Below are 16803 nucleotides of genomic sequence, written 5' to 3' on the forward strand. Positions count from 1 at the left end.
AAAAAACTTCAACTTGGTTAACTATTCCTAGAAATGCCTCATTTGACCATAGATAAGTGAAAAAACTTCAACTTAGTTAACTATTCTTAGAAATTCCTTATTTGACCAATACAGGCACATAAGTGAGTATTGTTGAATTTAGTATCATTATTAATAATGATATGAGCCTGCACAACTCAAATTTAGGCTCTCTTAGAGACAGTCTTACATCTCTATCTCAGTTTTGAAAAATTAACAAACTCTTGGGCTTATGACATTTTATGGGTGATATTAAGAAATAACCTCTTGCTAACCCTCAGGCTCAATAAACTTAAAATGTATTTCTGTTATGGATGAGAATGTAGATTGTAATCAACTATTCAATCGTCTTTTACTCAATATTATGAATAAAAGATTTCCAGCTCTCTGCCCATAATGAACCTAGAACACTACTACAGAAGTCTGTAATGCCTATATTATACTACTAAGCACTGACGTCCAAATGTTGGCTCATCTACCTTTACTTATTCAATATAAATAGTTTACCATTTGCACTGGTATGTCACTTTTGCCATAAATTATCATTCAGGCTCCTTGCTCTTGTATCTTCAAGGATTTTTGTCCATACAAATTTTTCTTATGAAACTGACAATTGAGTAGCACATATTTACAATAAAATATTTTAAATAATTTTAACTCTTACCTTGAAAAAATGCTTTGTTAGTATTATTCTTTTTTAATATGACAAAGGCACATCATTTAATTGTAAATAAATCTTTCTACATTCTGGAGCCTGTTAGCAGTGTGCCCAAAAGGGCTTTCCAAAAAAAAAGAAAATAGTTCTGCTGCTACATTTTCTATATCATATGTAACAATTATAATTTTAGTACATCTTGTAAAAATGTTTAAACTTCATTATCAAATGTACATTTATGTGTTATACAAGGATCTCACTTCTCAGTCAAGTTTTAATGATTAAAATTTTTATCCAATAAAATCATAAATGACAAAACTGTATTTTTATTGCATATAAAAAGTAACTGGTTTTAAACAATTGATATTTACATCAGCATTTTCAATTCACATCCTATTTATGACATTAAATTTTAGTTTTACAAAGCAATTCTACCTACAAAACTACCTTTGATAGTTTAAGATACAATTTACATGTCTATTATAATTGAAAATTTTAACCACATTGCCTTCTAAATCTGTAAATATTTTATAAGTACTAACCTTTAAGATACTCTTTCAAAATGTTACGTTGAAAATAAACTCACTGGTATTAAAATTGTTATAAGATACTATTTCCTTTTAAAAGATTCCCTGTGTAATTATTCCTCCCATTGTCCTGAATAATTAAATAACGACCAGATTTCTCTCTTCAAATTAGTGCCTCAGGTGCAATTCCTACTTCCCCTATGAGTTTAAAGTACACATCAAGAACCACCTGTTTCTTGATATTCTTTACAAAATATTACTCCCCCTTCAAGTCTTTCACACGTAATCTTGAAGCTTTACGTTAAAACCCCTTAGGACATCATATTACTCCTCCAAGTCTTTCACGAATAATCTTGAAGAAACTTACAAAATATTACTCCTCCTTCAAGTCTTTCACGAATCTTGAAGCTTTACGTTAAAACCCCTTAGAACATCATATTACTCTTCCAAGTCTTTCACAAATCTTGAAGAAACCCCTTAGAACATCTACAGTACTTAGAAATCTTTCATGAATGTTGATTTAAAACTACTTCATTAATGGTTTCCTTCTCTTAAGACTACCACAACTTGAAGTTCTATTCATAAAACCTATTAATATAAATTTAATTTTGCAAAATGCTCCAAACTACAACTTATTAACTATATAGGCTACTTTCTAGGCTAGAGTACGAGGCAAATAATTGCATCTTTTGTAAAACGAAAATAGCTTAAAACCAGTAGATAAGAGATTTTATCATTTTAATAACAGTTTTGTCATTCTGATGTTTTGAAACACAAATACCCATTAATCAGATTAAAAAAAAAAAGGATCTTCTACTGCAAACAAGCATTTGAAATGATTGACTAGAATAACTAAAATACAGTTGGCAAATTTGGAAGCAATCTGCATTTGAGAGAGAGAGAGAGAGAGAGAGAGAGAGAGAGAGAGAGAGAGAGAGAGAGAGAGAGAGAGAGAGAGAGAGAGAGGAGAGGGAGAGAGAATTAGATTACATCAGCCTTCTAATGCAATACTTTTCAAGACAAAGATAAAATGATATTCAGTTACAATGATTAGCTGGAGGTTATATTCACATACAATTAATGTACTGTTTTCAACAGATTGTAAAATGAATTTGAATATGCTGCCAAAAAGATAATTAATATCAATTTCCCTTTAGCCACACACAACTTGTTTACAGTAGTTTACGCAATTATAAAAAAATATACGACATAGAAGTATATCAAGAGGTCCAGAGGAAATTGACATCTGATTTAAAAGCTAGTTAATGAAAATTGAAAATATGAGTAGCAAAATCAAAGGAAGAAATTCGTTCATCTACATTAGCTGGTCTTAATTGATTGTTAATATCAAATTCCCTCTTTTTTCAGACATTTACAATAACACATACTGTAATATATAAACTGATTCATTTAACATTACCTATACTGACTCCAGATAATTATTTTACGATGTAATAGTGAATCCATCAACATATCCATATCCGCCAATAAGTTTGCATGCAACTAAATGAAAGTGTTTAATATCAAATAAATAGGAAATTGCTATCTGAATTTCAGTTAGTGTCAAAAAACCTCATAAAATTAGATGTGGACCTAATTTTAAAGTTGAATGTTGGTCGTTTAGAATTTACTCGAAAAATTAAATCACACGAATTTTTTTAATGGAAAGATGCATAGAATTAAGAACTAAAGTTAAATCTATATGCACCGACATTGTAAATATTAAAAACTAATAAAATACTTGCTACAGACTGTGTAAAAGTTAATAGCTTTAATATCAAATCAACTTTGATAAACTTAAAGTAATCTGGTAATATAGTTGTAAATATTCATATTACCTATCTAATGTAATTTAACTTGTTTTTTACCTTCAGTTAGTGATTGCTACTGAACCTATGGGATATAAATGTAAATGACCATTAAAACAAAACTTTAAAATCTCAATAACTCTGAACAATTGACCATTTAAAGATATATGTAGTGCTCTAAAGATACATCTCAAATGAGTACTGTACTTCAATATTCCAGAAAAGTTTGATGATAAGTGTCCGCTTCAGTTGGAACGATTTGGTACTTTTCTTGATATCAGAAATTAATCAATTTAATAGATTATTTTTCTTCATCCATAAGATTCTTGAATTTTTTCTTAGTAAACCTCAGATTATTTGCTGCTGATCTTCATCTTGACGTCATCAGGAATGTCTCGTTATACTAGTGCATATTTGCTTTTCTTTTGGTGATTCTAGTCTGAAAAATATAAACGATGTTAATTGTAGCCCACAGATAAATCAGTCTTATCCAAATATTTTAGTGTGCACTTCAATATCTAGACTATACTTTTAGTAAAATGTTCTACATGATAAACAATAAAGAATATATGTTGTTTATGTTTAAAATATTTTGATTTTTCATTACTACTTATATCGTTTATTTCCCTATTTCCTTTCCTCACTGGGCTATTTTTCCCTGTTGGAGCCCTTGGGCTTATAGCATCTTGCTGTTCCAACTGAGGTTGTAGCTTGCCTAGTACTAATAACAATAATATTAATCAATAATAATAATAATAAACTATTCTAATGTATTAAATATGAAATATTAAAATAATGACAAGCTGGACATTTCCATGACATTTATATTAGCAAATATCCCAACTAAAACAATATACCTTGTAAAGTGGAAAAGTATTACGTCCAATATTCTAACTAGAAAATACTTCATAACAATAATCGAATGACTGGCCTCTGGTAATCCACTGACTAACGGCAGCTCCCCTAATTCTTAAATTTTCTTCAAGAGATATTCAATAAACCAAAATTCCATGAATAGAACATTCTACCTTATACAACAAGGGATACATGGTTAAACACACACAATACTCATAGACTATAAAAAAGTATGTATAAATTCTGAACAAAAATAGGATTTATATACTGACACGGTAACAGTTTCAAGAGTAAAACATTACTCAGTAAGATAGTAAATGCAAATACAGTACATACATATACCAAGGCACTTCCCCCAATTTTGGGGGGTAGCCGACATCAACAAATGAAACAAAACAAAAAAGGGGACCTCTACTCTCTACGTTCCTCCCAGCCTAACAAAGGGACTCAACAGAGTTCAGCTGGTACTGCTAGGGTGCCACAGCCCACCCTCCCACATTATCCACCACAGATGAAGCTTCATAATGCTGAATCCCCTACTGCTGCTACCTCCGCGGTGATCTAAGGCATCAGAGGCAGCAGCAGGGCCTACCGGAACTGCGTCACAATCGCTCGCCATTCATTCCTATTTCTAGCATGCTCTCTTGCCTCTCTCACATCTATCCTCCTATCACCCAGAGCTTTCTTCACTCCATCCATCCACCCAAACCTTGGCCTTCCTCTTGTACTTCTCCCATCAACTCTTGCATTCATCACCTTCTTTAGCAGACAGCCATTTTCCATTCTCTCAACATGGCCAAACCACCTCAACACATTCATATCCACTCTAGCTGCTAACTCATTTCTTACACCCGTTCTCACTCTCACCACTTCGTTCCTAACCCTATCTACTCGAGATACACCAGCCATACTCCTTAGCCACTTCATCTCTCAAACACATTAAATTTCTGTCTCTCCGTCACTTTCATTCCCCACAACTCCGATCCATACATCACAGTTGGTACAATCACTTTCTCATATAGAACTCTTTTTACATTCATGCCCAACCCTCTATTTTTTACTACTCCCTTAACTGCCCCCAACACTTTGCAACCTTCATTCACACTCTGACGTACATCTGCTTCCACTCCACCATTTGCTGCAACAACACACCCCAAGTACTTAAACTGATCCACTTCCTCAAGTAACTCTCCATTCAACCTTGCACCACCTTCCCTTCTAGTACATCTCATAACCTTACTCTTACCCACATTAACTCTCAACTTCCTTCTCTCACACACACTTCCAAATTCTGTCACTAATCGGCCAAGCTTCTTTTCTGTGTCTGCAACCAGTACAGTATCATCCGCAAACAACAACTGATTTACCTCCCATTCATGGTCATTCTCGTCTACCAGTTTTAATCCTCGTCCAAGCACTCGAGCATTCACCTCTCTCACCACTCCATCAACATACAAGTTAAACAACCACGGTGACATCACACATCCCTGTCTCAGCCCCACTCTCACCGGAAACCAATCACTCACTTCATTTCCTATCCTAACACATGCTTTACTACCTTTGTAGAAACATTTCACTGCTTGCAACAACTTTCCACCAACTCCATATAACCTCATCACATTCCACATTGCTTCCCTATCAACTCTATCATACGCTTTCTCCAGATCCATAAACGCAACATACACCTCCTTACCTTTTGCTAAATATTTCTCGCATATCTGCCTTACTGTAAAAATCTGATTCATACAACCCATACCTCTTCTAAAACCATCCTGTATTCCTAAGATTGCATTCTCTGTTTTATCCAAATGGATGATAAAAAAAAAAAGAAACAAAAAATACCTGCAACTTCCTAAATTCATCAAGCACATTTTCAGTACGTATCATATGGAACCTCTATAAACACTCCAGCAATCCTATTATATTAATTAATTTAACTAAGTGAAATTTTGGTTGACCTCCACTCAATGAACCAGCTTATTCTACACATCAACATCATGTCTTGCCTTAAACTATGGAAAAACTTAAAACACTGATTCATTTACCTAGACTTGATTGATTGATTTGAGCTTTTCTGGCAGCCTGACATCAAAGATCATTGACGCCGATTAACCTAGACTCGGGTAGTTCATTGATGAGCTTATTCAACTTTCTTTTTACTTACTGGGTACATTTCATTTGTGGACTAACCTATCCAACACTATTAACCTAACAACCTGGTCTTACTGGGGTCACATCTTCAAAGTTCATAAACAAAGAACAAAAATGTCTCTCTTTTGCCAATGATTCAACCTTATCCATTGATTATATAAACCTTCCTTTGTCCACCATTGGCTGCCCTATCGTACTTTGTTGCTTGACCGACTATCATAGTCTAATAGTTACTTATTTTACATCAAATAGCAAATAAATTATTGCTTTGACTATCATAGTGTTTACATTGAATAACAAATATCACAATTTTCAAGGAAATTTGTATTTTTCCAAACAATACAACTCAAGATTCCTTCAATGGGAGTAAGTTTTCTGCTCGGCTGGAAATCAGCTGTTGAAATTTATAAAAAAAAAAAAAAAAAAAGCTGTTAAAATTTATAAAAAGATGTTGGTGGTTACGAGAAGGCGGCAGGTAAGCCACACCCAATCGCCAAGCACACTGAGCAGCCATTTTGATCTTATCTTGAAGTGAAACTTACTTTTAAAATCTCTGATTTGTTCCTACACAAATACAAACCCTCGTTCTTTAATAGACAACTTACCAATAGGAGGAAGAAAGCCCTTATAACCCTACTCGCTGGTTTAAAATCACGAGATGTCAAGACACTGGGGCCGTAAGAAGAGTGGAAGTTATGACTCCTACTACCTCCTAACTTTTGAGATATCGATTCTCAAAAGTTAGACTAAGTTGCTGTCTATGGACAGACAGTCACCGAAGACGCTACACCCTTGTGAAGATATGATATAATGCAGGGCCTATATAAAATACTGGGTTCTACACACAAACCATCCTCTCCCTTGTATGGAGATACTTCTATAATATTATATATAGATCAGAGGTCGGTGTGAAAGCTTGCATGCATCAAATGTTCAATCCAATAAATATCGGTATGACTACTGTATCCTGAGAGAGAGGAAGAGTGAAAAAGGCCAGAAACACTATTATCATATTCTAATGATACGACCATTATATTAGACAGAATGTTTCATGCTCCATAAGGAGCTCGGTACACTACACAACCTGCTGAACAGCTACCACAGGACCTAGTAAAATGTCTTAAAGATTTGTGGGTATACTCCCACAGATACTGGGCTGTAAAGATGGTCTGGTGCTTTCAGAATCCAGCCTTTAGCAGTTGTGCCACTGACAGGCACTTCTTAAAGACTAGCGGCAAACCATTTCCTCTAATTTCATGAAACAGTACAGGAACTGAATCTTCTGGGTTGTCTGCTGATTGGGGATATGCCCTCTTGTTGGTTTCAAGAGACCATAAGTAAATGGGTGTTCCTTGAAATCTTTTTAGTCCTGACAGCATTATTAAAAATGTTCAATTTGTTGTCCGAAGGGCTAGATTCTCCTTATGTATCATCTAAGCACCTACAACGCAAAAAGGCAAATAATTCAGACTGTCCTAAGGGAGGAGATGGAGAAAGACTCATACCTGTCAAGCTTGATGGCAGGTTACAGGTTTGCTATGAAATCTGGAATGAAAGTGAAATAAAGCTTTCTCCATCACTTGAAATGACCTTCAACCTTGAAAATACTATGAAGTACACCTACTCTCTTCACCAAGGTTAATGTCATTGTGAGGTCCTTATCCGACGCCTATCAATGGTTCAAAACGGGCCCTTTTAAGGGACCTAAAGCCTTGTTACATCCAATGCAGATTGTCCGAGTTCTCTTAGTTGGCAAGACTGCCCAAAAAGTACAGAATGCACTAAAGAAAGAAGACAATCCTCTTGTAACCTAAAAAGCAATGTTACCTATTCATTGGTATTATTGGATTATTATTATTATTATTACTATCCAAGCTACAACCCTAGTTGGAAAAGCAAGATGCTATAAGCCCAGGGGCTCCAACAGAGAAAAATAGCCCAGTGAGGAAAGGAAATAAGGAAATAAATAAATCAAGAGAACAAATTAACAATAAATCATTCTAAAATAAGTAACACCGTCAAAACAGACATGTCATATATAAACTATTAACAACATCAAAAATAAATATGTCATAAATAAACTATAAAAAGACTCATGTCCGCCTGGTCAACAAAAAAGCATTTGCTCCAACTTTGAACTTTTGAAGTTCTACTGATTCAACCACCCGATTAGGAAGATCATTCCACAACTTGGTAACAGCTGGAATAAAACTTCTAGAGTACTGCGTAGTATTGAGCCTCGTGATGGAGAAGGCCTGGCTATTAGAATCAACTGCCTGCCTAGTATTACGAATAGGATAGAATTGTCCAGGGAGATCTGAGTGTAAAGGATGGTCAGAGTTATGAAAAATCTTATGCAACATGCATAATGAACTAATTGAACGACGGTGCCAGAGATTAAATATCTAGATCAGGAATAAGAAATTTAATAGACCGTAAGTTTCTGTCCAACAAATTAAGATGAGAATCAGCAGCTGAAGACCAGACAGGAGAACAATACTCAAAACAAGGTAGAATGAAAGAATTAAAACACTTCTTCAGAATAGATTGATCACCGAAAATCTAGAAAGACTTTCTCAATAAGCCTATTTTTTGTGCAATTGAAGAAGACACAGACCTTATATGTTTCTCAAACGTAAATTTACTGTCGAGAATCACACCTAAAATTTTGAAAGTGTCATACATATTTAAAGAAACATTATCAATACTGAGATCCGGATGTTGAGGAGCCACCGTCCTTGACCTACTTACAATCATACTTTGAGTTTTGTTAGGATTCAACTTCATACCCCATAATTTGCACCATGCACTAATTCTAGCTAAATCTCTATTAAGGGATTCACCAACCCTAGATTACATTCAGGGGATGGAATTGATGCAAAGAGAGTAGCATCATCTGCATATGCATAAAGCTTGTTTTCTAGGCCAAACCACATGTCATGTGTATATAGTATGAAAAGTATAAGGGCCAAGAACACTACCCTGTGGAACACCGGATATCACATTCCTATAATCACTATGGTGCCCATCAACAACAACTCTTTGAGATCTACTACTTAAAAAATCAATAATAATGCTAAGAAACGACCCACCCACTCCCAACTGTTTCTGTTTGAAAACAAGGGCCTCATGATTAACATGGTCAAAGGCAGCACTAAAATCAAGGCCAATCATACGAACTTCCCGACCACAATCAAGGGATTTCTGTACAGCATTGGAGATTGTGAGAAGGGCATCACATGCTCCAAGGCCTTTACGAAAACCAAATTGCAAACTAGGGAGTAGATGATTACCTTCAGCAAACCTATTAAGACGTTTTGCCTGAAGACGTTCAAAAACTTTAGATAATATGGGAGTTATGGAAATTGGGCGGTAATCAGTGGGATTTGAGCTACCACAAACACATTTACATAGAGGAGTAACATTACCAATTCTCCAACTAGTGCTAAAAGCTCCTCCTCTTGCTAACTTGCGCAAAATAACAGATAACTTTGGAGCTAAGAAATCTGCTGTCTTTATAAAAAACAAAGGTAAAATACCATTTGGGTCTACACCTCCATAAGCATCAAGGTCCACCAACAGAGCTTTAATCTCACGAGATCGAAAAGCTAAACTAGTTAGTTTAGCCTCAGGAAAACAGGAATGAGGAAGTTCAAGTTTTTCATTACTCTGTTTTCTGTCAAAAACATCAGCCAAAAGGGTTGCCTTTTCCTTTGGACAGTGAGTGACTGAGCCATCTGGTTTAAGTAAAGGAGGAACTGTTGCATCTACACCAAAGAGTGCAGATTTAAGGGTAGACCACCATTTATGTTCCTGAGTTGTACCAGAAAGTGTTTCTTTTATGGTTAAATTGTACTCCTTTTCAGTTGAGGCATAAACTCTCTGAGCAAAAGCTCGAAGCTGAGTAGCCTATAGTTGTTCCAGGTCAAATCTGATCTGTTACCCTTCCAAAGATGATAGGCCTCCTGTTTCTCCAAATAAGCACGTCTACAATCATCATTGAACCACGGTTTGTCCTTCACTCGGTACCTTAGCACACTAAAGTTTAGTGTTTCAAAAATATCTGAATTTAACTATCGACATTTTTCTATGAATACTAATAAATAAGAATCTACAGCCTATCTTAGTAACCAAACACCTACAGATTCTATTTTTTTTGTGGGTAGAGAAAAATCACTGCTGTGCTTCAACCACCTATGATCCCCATCACTAAGAATGGCACATGTACTGTATAGACATTCTCCAATGAAACTGATACCCTCTAAAGCACAGAAAATTTATGGATGACACAAAAAGAAGCACAGCCGAGAGGGAATAGCCCGGCCAAAGTGCCTCACTCTAGGAACCAACCCAAAGAGCTAGAAGATCAGGATATCACCAAGACTTGTAGGGATCTCAAAAGATAGACAGATGTTCAACCTTCCCCTGAATGGAGAGGGTACTCATAATCTCTTACTGCCATTATGTCAGTGGCATCTGAAATACTAGGCTCATGCACTGGTTAATCAAATCTAGGGGAAACAGTCACAGGGTTAGCACCGTTAATCCATTCTTCAGGTGGTGAGTGTATTCCAAGGGAAGCATATTTCTTACCCATACCAGGCCTATGGTGAAGGGTCAGTGCGGAACAGCTCACCAGTAGCCTGTGTAATAGCCATAGGTGTCAAAGCACGATCTTCCTTTGCTTGATGAGGGTCAAGGGTACCCATGGTCAGGCAAGCTCCATAACTCACTCTTGGCTGAGGTGAGGAGCTCTAAACACGTGGACTTTCCTATGTCACAGCTGGAATGGAGAGTAGGTGTAACAACTCACTCACTCTCTCCTGATCAACAATGCTGGTGCTGTCTTCATCAAAGGCAATAGCTGTCATACTTAGCTCCCAATGTACCAAGTGAGAGTTCAGATACTTCCTCCTGGAGAGGGAAAGTGACTTCCTTAGGGCCTGGGTGTTCCTACCATGCCACACCAGGAACAATGAAGGTTACTGCATAACCTAACCTGATCCTCACATGAGGTATGGTACTGTTGCCTGGACCATTCACCTGAAACCTAGGCAATAGCTGTAGCTGTTGTAAAGGGTTCACCATCCCCTTGACCGGACCCAGAAGAATGGGCTAGCTGGTAATATATGTTATTCCCTTCAGAACATGCAAAGTGCCCAATAGAAGGCCAAAGAATCTTCTAAGGAAAGCTGCTGTAGCAGGTGAGCCACCTTCCCTTCTTTTGATGCATCCATGAATATGCATACTGTATGGGGGAGGGAGATGATGATCTACCACTGAGCAGGTTGGAATCAAGCATCCACTAACTATGCTCCAAAGCTACTAGAAAAAGCAAATTTGCAGGGTCCCTGCTCTGAGACCATAGAGTCTTCACCTGCTACTGAAGTGACCGAATACGAAGGTGGCAGTTGGTGATTAGACATTCCTGGGACATCAGGTGTCCTAGAAGGCATTGCTACTAGTGAGCTTCTAGCTATTCTTGCATTAGAATGGGATAAGCCACTTTCTGGAATAAAACACTTTTCCTAGCTGGGTGACTTTCTGCATACAGTACTGTATCTTGATATACCAGGCAATGTTTGAGTCACAGGAAGGACTTCTCAAAGTTTACCACAGTCCCCAGATCGAGGTAATACCTGAGAACATTGTCTTGGTGAAGGAGAAGGGTCTCTACAGTGTCTGCTAGGATCAACCAGTCTAAGTAATGAAGGAGACAAATATGGTGGCAGGGGCCCAGACTGAAACCAGAGTGAACAAACTAGTGAACACCGAGGTGCTGTGAACAGGTTGAAGCATAGCACTTGAAACTGGTACAGTATATCTTTTCAGGCAAAACGAATCTTTGGTACTTCCTTGATGATGGATGGATTAGGAACTGGAAGGACATGTTATTCAAGTTCAGTGTGATCATGTAAGTCCTCTGGTTTGACAGCCTCAGCCTGCCTCCCCAGGGTTGCAGTCTCCTTGAAATGAAGCTTTTTCATAGCTGAAACGTATACAACTAGTCTCCAGCATCCAGACAAATTCTCTGCTAGAAAAAGTTGAATGAACAAGTCGGAGACCCATCAATGACCTCCTGAAGGGCACCCTTCACGTAAATGGTCAGGACTTCAGCCCGAAGTTCGATGCACGTGCTGGCAAACGAAGAGCCTGTGCCTCACGCTTGTCCTCACAAGAACAAGCATACTTGGGTTGTGATGAGTGAGGAACAACTGGTTTGGAGGAAAGTGTGTGCAGATGTTGAAATACCCTTTCTAACCAATCTGGCAGGACTCTTGAAAGAGTACTCGCCTGAGGCGCAAGTCAAGAGGGTTGCACATGAGAAGAGATTCGTGATGCTGCAGTAGCAAAGTGGGACACACCCTTGGCTCCGAGGAGCCTGCGGGAGTGATCACCTGAACGCCCCGAAGAGCCTAGCTTCAGAGAGCTAGTGGGTGGTGATGAGGAGTCTCACATATGTTTGTTTGCAGCTTGAGGGGAAAACCATGCAAGAGTGGCCCAATACGCCAGGACAAACATGCATGGTTTACAATTCTCAAACACCAGTTATAACTGCAAAAAGAAAAAGGAAGCACAGCTAATATAGCTAGTTAAAAGGAAAACCTAGGAGCAAAATCCATAGCAAGCTCAATTATGGATTTGGTGTGTGAGCAGGAGGGCCAGGCTACCCCACCCTGCTACCCTTTAAACTAGCGGAGGGTCATTGACATTCCGCTTTAAAAGTTTTATGGCTAACTAGCTTGTGCTGAATCATCGCTCTTATGAAGGTTTGCATTGATGCAGGAACAAATATTTCAAAACCACAGAAAGCTCCCCCAAAGCAATTGAAACCAACGCATGTGCAATTACTTGAGGACAGTCTCCCAAAAGTAAACACTGGACTTAACACTCCAAAACCGCGTCCACATTTTAATTAATCGATACCCAAGTTCAAATTATCCAACCCATATTATTCATACAAGGAAAATGTCAAAGTAGTCAGAACCAATCTATTTCTTATACAGTATTGAATTCCAGTTGCACTAGAAATTAATGTATATTCTTACATTCACATGAGGAACAATAGCTATACTCTGAAGTAGGCTATATTTATAACAATGACCAAATTAATGAAATTACACTAAATTTAAAAAAAAGAATGACTTCCGTAACCCTTAATTTGCGGAAGATTCAAATAACGTTTTTTGTATGAATAATCACTAAAATATATGATAAGTAAATAAATGATATCCAAATTTGCTAATACAGATATTGTTATAGAACACGGGAAAAAATTTACTAGTAAAACATTAAGGGTTTTTAAGGAAAGACTCACATTTATTTTTTCGAAAATACCTTTCTTTCTGTCACAATTACTGTACATAATTAGGATGTTCCTAATTACCCTACGGTATAGGTAATATTACGATAGAATCCCACCTAGCGCTTTTTATGTAATTTATATTTTTCTCGGGTTATACCTGTAGAAAAAAATACAATTCTTATTACATTATTGGCACATACATAATAAGAGAAAAGAGATTAATTAACTTACGGTAAAGTTCTTTTTTTCAAGTCATATGTTTATTTTCACAGTGACACTGAGTAGCTCCTGTTACTTCGTATGCTCGTTCCTATTCTATTAAACCCCACCCCTTTGCGCACTGTGATAATTTTCACCCGAATGCGCAGCAGCTCCACCCACTGGTCTCGGTGCTCCGATTTTAACACTGTAGTTTCCCTTAATGTAATACTATTGGGTATTTGATTTTGGCCCGGATTTTGTCGATGTGTTTATCCTTGAACTTACTGCGCATGCGTGAAAAATAAAAATGACTTCTCTCTCCCACTTTCCTTGATCTGTGATACAAATTGGGCATTCAGAATCTAGATACATTAAAATTAGTGATGGGAAACGTTAAGTCATGCATCTGCATGGTCACCCACTCATTTTCAAATCACAAAGCCCGGCATTCCTTAAGGCGACCCTATGTACAAGTTGTGAATTTGCCCCTCAGCTATTACAGTAGACTATTTTTAAACAAATAACCGAGAAACGTTGAATTTTTAATGTACTACGACCGAGTGGCCACACCCCAAAATCTAGGGGCCTCATCCAACAAGCAGGACCGAGTGGGGTATCTCAAACCGTGCCAGTTTTTACTCCAAATTTTGTGTACTGACTTCAACTCTGACCAAGTCAATAAGATGTAAGGCTGTGTAAGCTAAAGATACTGCAAAATGATTGACCACATGGCGAATGCACGTAGCGCATTATGATTTGCTTGCCAGAACATAGGAGCAGTGATGTAATGTCTAGTGAACGAAGCGAGCCAGGTTGGAACAAAGACCAATATGTGAATAATTTGTGTTAGTTTTTTAACCAACATACTCGTCGACGAAGGCTCAGTGTAAACTAAGAACATGATAAAACACTTGTCCACCAGGCGAACGCGCGTAGCGCAATATGTACTGCTTGCCAGAACATAGCAACAGTGATGTAATGTTCAATTGCGAGCAAAGCGAGTATGTAAATAATTAGTATTAGTTCATTAACCAACATACTCATAGATACAAGTATTTAGAGGTTTGCATTCGATAGAAAACGAGGCTCAGAAGAAAACAGCCCAATGCGCGCTTGCGTGTCCTCATATTTGTGCATGAAAAAGCATTTTTTTTGTTAGTTTTCTTGTTTTGTTGGAGTCTGACATTCTCTTCCGCAATTCGTTAATTTTCATTATCCTTCCTGGAATTCACCAAATTACTGTTGAGTGGTGGTAATCGAAAAACGATAATTTTACAATGGTGATGACATCAGACAAAAGAAAATGAAAAAAAAAAAAATTTCGTGCAAAAATGACCTTGAGGGACTCTTTGTAACGTAACCGTGGGGTCACCCAGTCGAAACCAGTGGTTGGGAAGGGGTGGGGATAACAGGGGAATAGCTTATTTACGGCAAAAACAAAGGTCCAATAAGTTCAAACACTGTTAACAATAGGAAAAAGCTTGTCCTGTAAGGATGCTTCTCCTGTATGAAAATATAAATCTCTATTCCTTCAAAGGCCACAAGACTTAACACAACCCACCTAACCTATCCTAGTAATTTCCAGATCACAGATCTTGCCAGGAGGCAAGCCCCCAGGAATCTTCTTCCCAGATCAAAGACCTAGCAGGGGGAAAGACCTCGGCTTCTTTGCGGCGGAAATAAAGGTCAAATTCGTTGAAAGCACAATATTTACTGTAAGAAAAGTTGGTTTTCCTATTAGAAACGTCACGTGTTGGACTATAATTATACCGAAATATACCGGTTCTTGGACAGTCAAGGGTTTTCGGTTTATTTGCAGTTGAAATGAAGGTCAAAATCCAGTGAAACCACATAGGAAAAACTATTATTATCTGATCACAATGCTGTTCCGTCCATAACTATAATATTACCCTTCAACCCTAGAAATCACTATTTCGTTTTATAATTCGAGTTAAACAAAAAATTGCACACAGAACAGTAAAACACTATACTGAAGGATCGTCTGAACAACAGGCCACCAAATTGCCGAAAGTACATACAATTCAGACCTACCAAGACATGGTAAAAACCCTTGGCCTACAACTGCCAACTAAACAGGTAGACCTACTAAAATTGCTAACTATATATCTATCCATTTCTTAAAATGACTATCACACCAAATATGTTATCCACATCAACGATACCAACCTTTGGTAAAAATGTGAGACGTTTAATTACAAATAACGTCGGAAACAAGAAGCGGCAGCCATTACTCGGTAGATGTCCAACACCCAAGGATCTGTGACCGTCCAGGTCCGTCCTTGCGCCGACTCACTGATAGCAGAGTTGCCAACCTGCTATTAGCTTTACACTAAAAGTAGCGCAAACTCCTGAAAAGTAGGTCACAAATTTAAAATAAAAGTATATATATATATATATATATATATATATATATATATATATATATATATATGTGTGTGTGTGTATACACACACACACACACACACACACACACACACACACACACACACACACACACACACATATATATATATATATATATATATATATATATATATATATATATATATATATATATATATATATATATATATATATATATATATATACACACACACACACACATATATATATATATATATATATATATATATATATATATATATATATATATATATATATATATGCATAATGTGCACACATTTAAAGCATAATAAAGTTATTACTTATAGTTTAGTGGTTGATCCTGATTATATGGTAGTCGACATGTTTTTTTTGTAACAAGAAAAAATTCTCTTTTTCAAAAGTAAATCTTTCATTGCCTATTTAAAACCGCTTTAAATTGTTTCTTTTCAAAACTAATGTTTATTTTAAATCACATTTGTGAGCTCTTGGTTAACTTTTACAGATTTTACAATAGGCATTACATGTATCATTTTAACCTCTTCAAACCAATTTCTCAAAATGGGGGTCTTTTGACCATGAATTTTGAAAAACTTGACAGATTTAACCCACTTCCAATCTTAACACTAAAAATAACGGGGCTGATCTCTGATAACTCAAAATGATAACACAAAATATGGGTAAAGGCAAGGCAAAACGTTTATTCTAGTAAAAGTTGAGACTGTAGACAGTACAAAAACTGGACAAAAAACATTATCTCACTGTGTTGCAAAAGATATCTGCTGAGATAAACACATTCAGCAGACATGTAAGAGAAATACACTGTTGCAGTAGATCATTGATGTGATTATTATCATTACTTTACAGAATAAATGGAAG

The 16803-nt window shown here is 36.8% G+C and overlaps 1 long non-coding RNA gene across 1 annotated transcript; it reads right to left on the reverse strand.

Annotated features, from left to right (window-relative positions):
• Positions 1-3358: 3358 nt before the first annotated feature.
• LOC137643493 (uncharacterized) lies at positions 3359-15859 on the reverse strand. Its single transcript, XR_011044964.1, has 2 exons — positions 15709-15859; positions 3359-3447 (listed from the first exon to the last, which is right to left on the reverse strand). It is a non-coding gene; the product is annotated as an uncharacterized lncRNA (long non-coding RNA).
• Between the last annotated feature and the right edge of the window lie 944 nt (positions 15860-16803).

The sequence above is a fragment of the Palaemon carinicauda genome, chromosome 7 (genome assembly GCF_036898095.1).
Source record: "Palaemon carinicauda isolate YSFRI2023 chromosome 7, ASM3689809v2, whole genome shotgun sequence".
Lineage (NCBI taxonomy): Eukaryota > Metazoa > Arthropoda > Malacostraca > Decapoda > Palaemonidae > Palaemon > Palaemon carinicauda.